This window comes from Phodopus roborovskii, unplaced genomic scaffold, assembly GCF_943737965.1.
Source record: "Phodopus roborovskii unplaced genomic scaffold, PHOROB, whole genome shotgun sequence".
In the NCBI taxonomy this organism is placed as follows: Eukaryota; Metazoa; Chordata; class Mammalia; order Rodentia; family Cricetidae; genus Phodopus; species Phodopus roborovskii.
In genome coordinates, this window is record NW_026125804.1 from 168,139 (window position 1) to 180,357 (window position 12,219).

The 12,219-nt window shown below is 37.5% G+C and overlaps 1 protein-coding gene across 9 annotated transcripts in view; it reads left to right on the forward strand.

The window, feature by feature from the left end:
- Positions 1 to 12,219, forward strand: part of Phf8 (PHD finger protein 8) — an 87,257-nt gene that overhangs the window by 61,000 nt on the left and 14,038 nt on the right. The window lies entirely within an intron of this gene.

Sequence of the window (12,219 nt, forward strand, 5' to 3'; positions counted from 1 at the left end):
AATTTTCTTAATTTCCTTTATGAATTTTTTTATTGCTAATGTATAGAAGCACAAACAATTCTTGTATGTGGACCACATATATTTCAAGGTTGTAGAATTCTGTTAGCTGTAATAGTCTTACTCCCAACAAAATTCTTTAGAATTCTGTATACATGGGGATTTTATTTTTCTCCATTTTCCTATTTGGTTTTCCCTTTTAAAGTTTAATGTTGATGTTTAATTAGTTTTGTTTACAAGCAAGAATTTTGTATTTCCAGTGATAATTATATAACATCATTAGGTAAGGATGTCAGTTTAAAAGAAATCCTAAAAAGTAGTAGATGTTAGTACCCTGTAAAATGAAACAAGCTTGACTATTAGCATCTCTCTGTGCCTGTTACTCAGAAATAGTTCTATTTTTGTACCCATATCCCATGATTTTTTTAAATAAGGCCTTTATTTCTGTATTCCTATCAAAGTCTTAACACATAGGCTTTCTGATTTATTCTTTTGCTGTATTCTGACCTAGAGATGTCATAGATGTGTACACAAAGTCAAGGTATTTGTTGTATCATTTCAGTACTTTGGTTTTACTAATTTGGTACTATTGCATTGTGTGGTTCATCCTTTTCTTCTACTGCTAGAAGTGCTTATAATAACAATAATACTATAAGGAGAGTCATTACTGCCACTTATTTATCTTTCAGGATATCCAAGGAACTAGCTCCCCCCTGTAACATAACTATTTATTAGGGTACCTTATTTTAGTGATAAAGCAGACTTTAGAGAGAGAAAATGAATGTATTTCAGGTGTATTTTGCTTTTAGTGTTTTTGATTTTGGTGTCTTGCTGTTTGTTTGGTTTGGGTTGGGTTTTGGGTTTTCTAGACAGGGTTGTCTGTATAACAGTCCTGGCTATCCTGTGTAGTAGACGTTGGTAGTAGCCCCACATTGTGGTACCAATCTGTAGTAGCCTGTCAATGTGGGGCTTCAGTCAGATCTAGTCAACTTGCCTGGTTTGTACCTGAGAGGAGGAATGTGGATTGAGAAACAACAAGTAAAGATACTAAGGAAGATAGACACACAGTAAATTCAGGAGGGCAATCCAGTGAATACTGAATACCCTAACTTTATTCTTTAACATTCTTAAATATTCCAACAAAAAAGGAAAATGGTAAAAGACTTGTTTATCAAGATACAAGTTAGAAACAAACATTCTTCCTTAATTCTCCAAACATTTGGTAACTTCTCGTTATGTGGCCTAAAGGGTTAAGAGTAGCCACACTTCAGACCAAGTGCTGTTATTTAGATAAGACATCCAGGCCTAAAATCAAACATCCTACAGTAGCCACACCTTAGACCTTTAGGTTTTATGACTTTAACCTTGGAAGAGTAAGGATAATTTTGAATTCTGACTTTAAGCCAAGATGAAGTAAAGCCATTTTTATGGTCCTCAACAGTACTAGAATTCACTTTGTACACTAATCTGGCCTTGAACTCACTGAGATTCATCTGCCTCTGCCTCCCAAGTGCTGGGATTAAAGATGTGCACCACCACTGCCAGGCTGGTTGTTTTGTTTTTGAGACAGAAGCTGGCCTTGAACTTACCATATAGCTGATGACAGCTTAGATTCTTGATCTTTTGTCTTAGGGTTTCTAAGGATGTGACAAAACACCATAACTGAAAAGCAAATTGTAGAAGAAGGGGTTTATTTGGTTTACACTTCCACATTGCTGTACATCACTGAAAGAAGTGAGGACAGGAACTCAAACAGGGCTGGAACCTGGAGGCAGGAGCTGATGCAGAGGCCATGGTGGGATGTTGCTTAATGGCTTGTTCAGACTGCTTTATTATTAGCACCCAGGACCACCAGCCCAGGGATGACGCCACCCACAATGGGCTTGGTTTTTACTCATCAATCACTAGGAAAATGCCCTACACATACTCCAGTCTTATAGAGGCATTTCCTTAATTAAGGTCCCCACCTCTCAGATTTTAGCTTGTATCAAAATTCTTGCCTCAGTTTCTGAGTGTCAGAATTATAGGTATGCACTACCACATCTGATTTTGTTCCTGATTTTCATCTCCAGCTGCTATTTTCTTCCTTTATATTGTATATTTGAAAATCTTGATATATCTCATCTCCATTCTATAAAATTCTCATCTGCTTGATCTACTTTAGACTTTACTCATCTGTCCTTATTTATGTATACTCCAAATTATAATTCAAAGACAAAAACAGATTGCTTTTTCTTACTCTAGAGAAATATACTAATTATTTTTTTTATTTCTATGCCTAAGTACCTAACCAAATGTAACTTAAAGGAAGAACAGTTTAGTTTACAATTTAAAAAAAGAATACAGTCCATTATAGTGGGGAAAGATTGGCAACAGGAATGTGAGACAGCTGATCATATTGTGACTATAAACAAAAAGCACAAAGCAGACAGGAAGTGGGGCCAGGCCACAAGACCTCAATACCTTCCTCCATCAACCCACTTTTCCAGTAAGGGTCCTCCAACTGAAGGTTCCACAACCTGCCAGAACAGTGCCATGTAGTCAGACTTTTTCTGCCCCACCTGCCAGCTCCCAAGTCACAACATGGAGACGTTATTAACAAAGAAAGCATGGCCAATAGCTACCAATCTACTTTTTGTCTTGTGGCTTTATTACCTTTGTTGTGTACTGCCCATGCTGCTTCCTCTCTGCTGGCTGGCAACTCTCCACATCTCCAACCTTCTTCTCAGTGTCCTCACTGCCCTAAAAATCCTACCTGGTTTTTGGCCATTTAGCTTTTTATTAAACCAATCCGAAGGTGTGTTGGCAAAGACACATCTTCTCAGTGTACAAAATGATTATTCCACAACAGTGCCACCAGCTAAGGACTAAATATTTAGACATATGAGTCTAAGTGGGACATTTCACTTTCAAGCCATAATTTTCTGCCCTGACCCCATTCCAATTTGTTTATGGCCATCTCATAATGTAAAACTATTCATTACAACCTCAAGCTGGGCTGTAGTGGTGCCTGCCTTTAATCCCAGCACTTGGGAGGCAGAGGCAGGCTGATTTCTGGAAGTTCGAGACCAGCCTGGTCTACAGATTTCAGTGCCAGGACAGGATCCAAAGCTACACAGAGAAGTTCTGTCTCAAAAAAACCACAACCAAAAATCAGCCTAAAAAGTTCCTATAGTCTTCAATAATTCTAACACTCCGAAAGTTGTAAGATTCAAGTCAGGAAAGTACACACTTCCAATGTACAGGTACATACAGTAAACATTTCCATTTCACAATGGAGAAATGGGGTTATAGCAATGAATGATCAAACCAGTGTAATATTGAAAGCCAGCAGGGTAAGCACCAAATGCTACAGCTTTCCATGCTGAGCATCTGGGGCTTGTGATGGAATCATCTGAGTTCCAAGGGACTGCCCCACTCCTCCTCCAGCTTTACTCCCTGCTGCACACATAACCTCTGTGCCAGGTATACTTCTTGGCAGATAACATCTTATGGTTCTAGATTCTCCAGTCTCTATTGTAACTTGAACTTTACTTTCATAGCTTCACACACTGACATATTGTGACTCCATGCAGGAACTCCAACCCTGCCACACAGTGCCTGGATTCAACAACTCTGTGGAACCGTGGGGCAAAACTTGATTACTTCCTCAATTCTGAATCTTTTATGCCTGCAAAACCAGTATCATGTGGGTGATGCTGCCATGTTCAGCTGCCAGCTCAAGATATATATTGTCCATCTTAGATCAAAGACATAGTGTCCTATGTGTGCTTTGGCAACTGAATCTAGGAAAATGCTCTATTTTTTTTTTCTTTTTTGGCTGAGTTGCTTTTAAGCCAGGAACCCCTTCAGTGATATTCTCTTAAAATGAATTTGCAGCTGGGTAGTGGTAGCACACACCCTTAATCCCAGCACTTGAGAGACATAGGCAGGCTTATCTCAGAACAACTTCTAGGACAGGCTCCAAAACTACACAGAGAAACCCTGTCTCGAAAAACCAAAACGAAAAGAAAAATTTGCATATTCACTAGTTGGAGCCTTTAAGAGATGAGTTTCACCCTTAAGATACCTTGCCTGTCATCCCAGTTCAGAGCACTAGGTTACTCTTTAATAGTGCTAATTACCTCTTTAACAATTACACCTACTTTTGTACCTTACACAGCCATCTTTTTAAACTAAATCAAGCTATTTTCTTCACCACACTGCACACTTTTCATATCTTTGTGCACTATCGGATAAGAAGAGCAAAGAATAACCAAGACCCATCCTAACCTAAATGCTCTCCTGTCTTGAGATTTCTTTCACACACAAAAGAAGTCTATTACTTTTATTTCAAACTCATTAAATTTCTCAGGACACTGCCAGAATACAGCTAGATGAATTGCTAGAATATAATTGGCTTCTATGCCAGGTTCTGATAGAGATCTTGTTCCCTTCTGAAGCCTCAAGAACTACACCTCCGTGATCCATATTTCTTTTGGCATTCTAGTCTCCTAAATCCTATTCGAATATTTCATTTTGTTTTGCTTGCTGTATTTAAGGGCTTTTCTAGCCTGTATCACCAAATTCTTTTACATTCCTCCTATAAACTAGTTCTAAAGGCCTATGAACCACAGGGCTGGACAGATAGCTCTGTAATAAAGAACACAGGCTACTCTTCCAGAGAATGTAGTTTAATTCCCAGCACCCACATGGTGGCTCACAACCAACTGTAACTCCAATTCCAGGGAGTTTGACATCCTCTTCTAGTCTCTAGGCATTTTGAACACATGTGATATACAGATGTACATGCAGGCAAAAGATCTATCCACAAAAAAATAAAAAATTTAAAAAATCCTGTTAACCCATAGGCAGGTTTATCACAGCAAATAGCACTACTTCTCAGTACCAGTTTCCTTTATATTATTTTATTTTATTTTATTTGCATGACCTGATGCTTGTTGAGAAGCAACTTAAGGAAGGAAGGGTTTATTATGACTTAATGATTTGAAAAGGAGTACAGTACATCAGAGTAAAGAAGGGAAGCAGCCCGGTGGTGATGGAAATCATCTTTAATCCCAGCACCTGGGAGGCAGACACAGGCCTATCTCTGAGTTCGAGGCCAGTCTGGTCTACAGAGCAAGTTCCAGGACAACCTCCAGAAGTACAGAGAAACCTTTTCTCGAAATAATAAATGAATAAAAATAAAAAAGAAGGAGGAGGGAAGGCAGCAGGAACCTGAGGCAGTTCGTCACATAGCATCCTAAGTCAGGAAGCAGATAGCCTTATGGTTTTGAAATATTTTTCTTCCAATTATGTTCTGTCTAGGGCTTTTATTAAGAAGGCATGCTAGATTTTATCAAAGGTTTTTAATGCATCTATTGAGCTGATCCTGTGATTTTTGTCTAGAAGTCCATTTATGCAATATATTACCTTTATTGACGTTTTTTTTTATTTTGAACCATCGTTGCATCTCTGTGACAAAGTCATCTTGGCCTTGATGGATAATCTTTTGATCAATGTATGTGTTGGTTTATAAGTCTGTCTTGCTGATGATCTTTGAACCTATTATGTTCATCAGATATTGGCCTGTCATTTTTTGTTTTGTTCTCATTGTTGTGTCTTTACCTGGTATTGGTATTGTATTAGAATACTACTGGCTTCATAAAAGGAGCTTAAAAGTGGTCTTTCTATGTCTACTTTTTAAATAATGAGGATTGGCTCTAGTTCTTTGCAAATCTGTTAGAAATCTTCTGTGAATACATCTGGACCTGGACTTTTATAGTTACAATGATTTTTTTTTAATTGAGAGAATTTTTTTAATTGAAACAAGGTTGTTTTACATGTCAATTCCAGTTCCCTCACCCTCCCATCCTCCCTTGTCTCCACCACCAACCCCCATCCCATCCTCTTTCTGCTCCCCAAGGAGGGTTAGGCCTTCCATAGGGAGTCTTCAAAGTTTGTCATATCATTTGGGGCAGTGCCTAGGCCCTCCCCTATGTGTCTAGTCTGAGAGAGTATCCCTCTATGTAGGAAGGTCTCCCAAAGTCCATTCGTATACTAGGGATACATACTGATTTTTTTATTACCCTTTCAATTTCCTGTTATAGCTCTGTTTAGGTTATTGACCAGTTCTTGATTTAACTTTGTGTGGTTTGTGTGAAATTTGTCCTTTTCTTTTAGATTTTTCAAGTTACTGAACTACAAGTTTTTAAATATAATCCATTATAATCTGAATTCCCTTGTGTCTATTATAAATGGCCCTGTTCATTTCTGATTCTGTTAATTTGGGTCACTGTTTCTTTCTTTGGTTTAGTTGGGCCAAGAGTGTCAACTTTTGTTCATCTTCTTATAGAAACAGATTTGTTGTTTCTTTATATTGTGTTCTTTGTTTCTATTTTATTAGTTTCTGCTGTGAATTTTTTATTTCCTCCAATACACTGGAATTGAATTTGTTTTGTTCTTGCTATGCAAATTCTTGAGATGAATCATTAAGTCACATATTTGTGTTCTTTCTGATTTAAGTTTGTTTTGAGACAGGGTCTTGCTGTGTATCGATGGAGATAAGACTGGACTGGAACTTAAAGAGATCTGCCTGCTTCTGACTCCCCAGCACTGACATGGGTCTTTCTGATTTTTAAAAAAGATTTATTTATTTATACATGAGCCCTATCCACATGTACACATTTGTGGCAGAAGAGGGCAGCAGATCCCACTAGAGATGGTTGTGAGCCGTCTGTAGTAGCTGGGAATTGAACTCATGACCTCTGGAAGATTAGCCAATGCTCCATATTTGCAGCCCCAGGGTCTTTCTGATTTTTTAATCTAGGCACTTAGAGCCATACTTTTCCCTCCAGAGGCTTTATTGTGCTGTGTTTTTATTTTCATTAAGTAGTATTTTTTTCTTTTATTTTTTTCTTGATTCTTTCTCCCATTCATCATTCAGTAATGAGTTGTTTTATTTCCTTACCTCCATGAATTTGTGTATTTACTAGAGATTTGTTTCCTTTGATTTTTAAGTTTTATTATCTTATAGTAAGACAGGATGTGTGAAGTCTTTCTGAATTTATAAAGGTTTTTTTTTTTTTTTGGTGTATCCTATTATGTAGTCTATTTTATAGAAGTATTCTGATCTCCCCTAACTCCTTCCAGATCCTCTCCAACTCCCCACCCACCCAACTAAATTCCCTTTCTGTCTCTTTAGAAAACAAGCAAGCAAGCAAAAGAAAAAACACAAACAAGAATAGAGAAAAACACAATAAATACAAATACACAAAAACAAAAATTGTAAACCATAACATACAACCAAAAGATTGCTTTAGCCTATATCATGGAATGTTTTCCTTTCTCCTTAACTATGTCATTTTCCTGAGTACAACAGTCTGGGTTGGCAGTTGTGATCTTTTAGAACTTGAAGTGCATTGCTCCAGGCTCTTCTGGCTTTCAGATTTTCCATAAAGAAATCAGGTGTTACTCTGATGGGTTTTCCTTTAATGCGACTTATGGTTTAGGTCCTTAATCCATTTGAAGTAGAGTTTTACAGGCACAGGATAGAGACTGACTCTGGAAGTCTCTCTCTTTTTTTTAAATATAAATATGTTGTATTTAAAATGCTTAATACAGAACATTGCAGGTAAAATATTTTAATAAGTCAGTTTAAAAGTAAAACAAAAATACAGAGCTTAACTATAGAGAAAAAGCAAATATAATTAATGTTAAACTTCTCATCAGAAAATATACAAGTCAGAAGAAAGTGGGTCAAAATAGTAAATGATCAAAGTAAAGATTATATCACCAAAAAACAATTCTGTAGTTAATAACAGTCATTAAAGTGAAAAAGATATAATCTGGAAGTCTTATCACCAAAATGGAAATTACTCACTACCAACCAGCTATGAAGAAATATTTTTAAACACCTTACAACTTATCAAATATATCTCAAAATTTATATCTATTATACATGTATAATTTTAAAGATGTAGTTGAAATATATTTTTCTCCGTAAACTTATCTATTACACACATACACATACAACACACACACACAATGTTAAGGAGCTAAACATGTATTTTTTTTCTTAATTTCAATTGTCTAAAGGCAATTTTATTCTTAACAGAATAATGGTAACAATGTTTTTCTGATAATGGTTAAGGGCATGAATGAGTGATATTAAAGAGCAACTCACAGAGACTGTGGGAAGATGGGAAGAAGTTACATTCCCTATAGTGTAAGATACCTTCACTTCATTACTTATAGTGTGTGATGACTTTTTTTATTTATTTTATATAACCAAGTCCATTTAAATGAAAACAAACATTTATTGACAATCTTTGGGAATTTGGGCGTCGTTCTTTCCAAACTACTTCCTGCTGGTAAGGGACGCTGTCATGGGGGATTCTAAGAAAATGCAGAAATCCTGGCTGTAGTCTGCAAGGCTGCTTTGTCCAGCTGTTTTGAATGTAGGATCACCTGGTACTCTGTTTCAGGCAGTCTGGCGAGATCAAACCACAGCTTTTCCCCCCAGTAACTTGTCCTTGAACTTAAATTTTGGAGTCAAAGCATTTTTATTTATTTACTTTATTATTTTACATGTCGATCCCAGTTCTCCCTCCCTTTTACCCTCTCTGCCCTCTCACATGCACCCTAACCACCCTCCCCTCCCATCCCCCCACCCCAATTCCATATGTAGGGAAATGCCATCCAGTTGGGGTCATGTAGCTCTGACAGGTCATGTGAAGTAGGGACTAGGGCTTCTCTCCTGTCTCTAGATTAAGGCAGTTATCCCTCCATGGGGGATGTGTCCACAAGGTCCTTTTGTGCATCAGGGATACATCCTGGTTCCACTGTCTGAGGTCCCTTAGACTGCTCAGTCCTTCTGGCTGAGACCCATATTCAGGGGACCCTGAGTCAGTCCCATGCTGGCTTCCCAGCTGTCAGTCTGGTGGCCCATTAGCTCCTCCTTGTTCAGGTAAGCTGTCTCTATGTGTTTCTGCCACCTGGTCTTGTCCTCTCCATCTGCATCTGGGTTCTACTTCGACTCAGTGTTTATGTATGGATGTTTCCTCCTATTTCCAACAGGCATTAGATGAGGGCTCCATGGATAAGTTAGTTGTTGATCTCACTATCCGGGAAGGACATTTATGGTAGCCTTTCCACGGATCTGGAAGTCTCTTAATTAGGACTTGGGGTCTGGCTTCTCAAAGGGTGGCAGAAGCAGAACTAAGGATACTCTGAATCTGTCTACAGATGGTCACAGGTCTGAGGGGAATGGAGATGAACTGGAAGGAGGGAGCTAAGCACAGGAGAAGGAATAGAAATGGTGGAGGGGAAAGAATAGTCTACTGGTGGTCTACCTGGGTCACAGCCAAGTGTGGTGCCTTTGGTGTTCCTAGTAGAAAGGGTTCTGAGGGTTATCAGTGAGTTACAAAGGAATAGAGCTGGGCTAGGAATAGTGACTGAGTATTAAGGGTCAGGTCATTGAGTTTGTCAATTCCATTTTCATTTCAGCTTGAGTTGTCTCCAACGCTTCTATCTCATTACTCAATTTAGTTTTTAAATCCTGAATTGTCTTCATCATTTCATTCAGTTTTCTATTTGTATTTTGTTGAACATCACTCAAGTATGTGTTGTTATTCTCTTGAAGTTCATTGAGGTGTTTGTATCTTCTTTTACACTTCTTGAATTCCTTAATGATGTTATTATTGTTTTTTAATTCTATGCCCTAGGATTTAACTAAATAGTTCTCTATGGAGAACATTTGACTAGTGTGTTCTATGGGACATATATTGTTTTGGTCTTTCATGTTGTTTTTCAGTGTGAACTGGACTTGTGAACTTCTTTGATTGTGTGTGAGAGTTTAGCTTTCCTTAGATTTGTCCAGTTCAGGAACTATGTGTTCAGAACTAGGTTAGGAAAAACTGATGTGTGTATGTATGAGCTGCTGGATTGGACATAGGCCAGGTAAAGCCGGTATTGGAGCTGTGGTTTTTGAGTTAGGCCTGTGGTTGTGGAGATGAGAGTGGAAAAGGAAGATGTTCTTAAAGGAGAGGCACTAACCTCCCCGTCACAGTCACTAGGCCTATGCAAAGGGATGGATGGGAGTGGGGGGGATGTAGTCATCAGGCAAAGAAAGCTCTTTTGTTAACTGTGGCCTGTGGGTATGAAGATGGCGGCAGTGGCTGATAGGAGACTTAATAATACTTTTTGTGTAAAGGTGGGCTATTGTTTTAGGATCTTTCATCTTTTCAAGTGTAGGTATTTGCAGGTTTAAATTGCTGTCTGTGCACTGTTTTGCAGAGTCTTATATATGTGTGAAGGTCTGAGAACAATTTGTGGGAGTTGATTTTTCTCCCTCCACAGCGTAGATCACAGAGGTTAATCTCATATCTTCAGGCTTGGTGGTAGGCATCTTTATCCACTGCCCATTTTACTGATCCCATATCAAAGTCTTTGATTATTTCTTTGATTCTTTTTGAGTACATGTAACTTCCACCTAGTTTGGAATTTTCATTTTATCTTTCTGTTATTGATTTGTAGTTTTTTGTAGTTGGAGAAGATGCTTTGTATTATTTTTGTCTTTTAGAGCTTATTGCTACTGAGAACAGCTAAGGGAGGGTAGAGAGTCATATGTGCAGTATACAGTGATATATGCATAAAATACCATAACCCATTATTTTGTATGGCAACTAAAAGTATTAATAAAAAAGAAAACAGGTACTAAAATCTTAGTGAGAGCTGGTCATGGTGGTTTATATCTGTAATCCCAACACTCAGGAGGCAGAGGTATTTGATAATTGAGGTCAGCCTTGGCAGCAAAGTGAGACCTTGTCCCAAAAAGCAAAAGAATATTATTTCTCATTGGTTCTTATACCTGTCTTTATGCCAGTTGCACACTGAGTTACTATTGTTGAGTAATTACTATTGTTTAGTAATATGTTTTAAAATCAGAAGTGGCTTCAACCTTGTATTTTAATATGCATATTTAAATATATTTTCTTTCAATGCATAGGCTTAATTTGTAATCTATACCTTATTACCTATTGATTAAAATGTGAAACTAAAAATGGAATTCCTTATGTAACTTACTTTATACATTATATATCTCTTCTTAGTAAATTTAAAAAAATATTATCATGTATGGGTAGGTGCACATGACATAGCATGTATGGAGGTCAGAGGACAACTTTATGTAGCCCTTTATGAAGAACTTCCCACCTTATGTGGGTTCTGGGAACCAAACCTAAGTGGCCAGGATGGCACAACAAGCATTTTTACCTATTGAGCCATCTTCCACATGTCATTTCTTAAATACATCTTTTGAACACAACTTTATAAGGCAAGGTTAGACATTATCTATTATTTTGATTTTATGGGTTAAGACTCTGAAACTGTTTTTAGGCCACTACTGTGTCATCCAATATTTCAAAGTAGTTTTCTGACCCTAAGGTACCAAGTCTTTCTGTTATACCATACTTATTTCCTTTGGAGTAGAAAAACTTTCAGATCTGCAAAGTAATATTGATGGCTTTTCCTAAAAAAGCTGTGTTATTAGACTCAGTCCTATCTAAGAACAACTGAATCCTCCTTTCTTGAAAGAAAATAGGGTCAGGAGGCAAAGTTTTTACCTCTTTACTGAAGGTCCAAAAAATAGACTCACTTTTCTGTAGAGAAGCCCTCTGGAAAGAAGTAGGAGGAGCATTCTTACGAGGTTCTTACTAAAATTCTCTTCTAGGCTTGGGAGTGGCATCAGAATTTTCCTTCATCAGTAGGATCTTTCTAGACCATATTCCCATTAAATCCTAATTGTCTTGCCTATGGATTATGAGGAATTGCCAATGGATTTTGTGATATTCAGCATACTTGTATTTGTTTCTGTAAAGTATACTTGTATGTGGGTATTTTATCAGTTAGATCATACAGTTCCACTAATCTTGGTCCCAGTTCAATTTAAATGTTTTTATATGTATTAAGTGTGTGCTATTTATGTTTTCCTATCATTTCACAAACAATAAATACCCATTCTTCATTGTATGGGACTGCTTTAATATAAAATCAAACACACATCCCTGGCCTCATTTGTAATTAGAGGCAGCAGATATAACAATCAGTTTCTAAGTACAATAAAGCATCTCCAGTGCGAGCATAATGCAGGTTGCTATGGAGAACTGAGAAGGAAGAATCTGAATCAGATTACAAGAGGGAGGTAAAAGCGTCTTACAGGGCTAAATCTAGGGCTAAATTTTA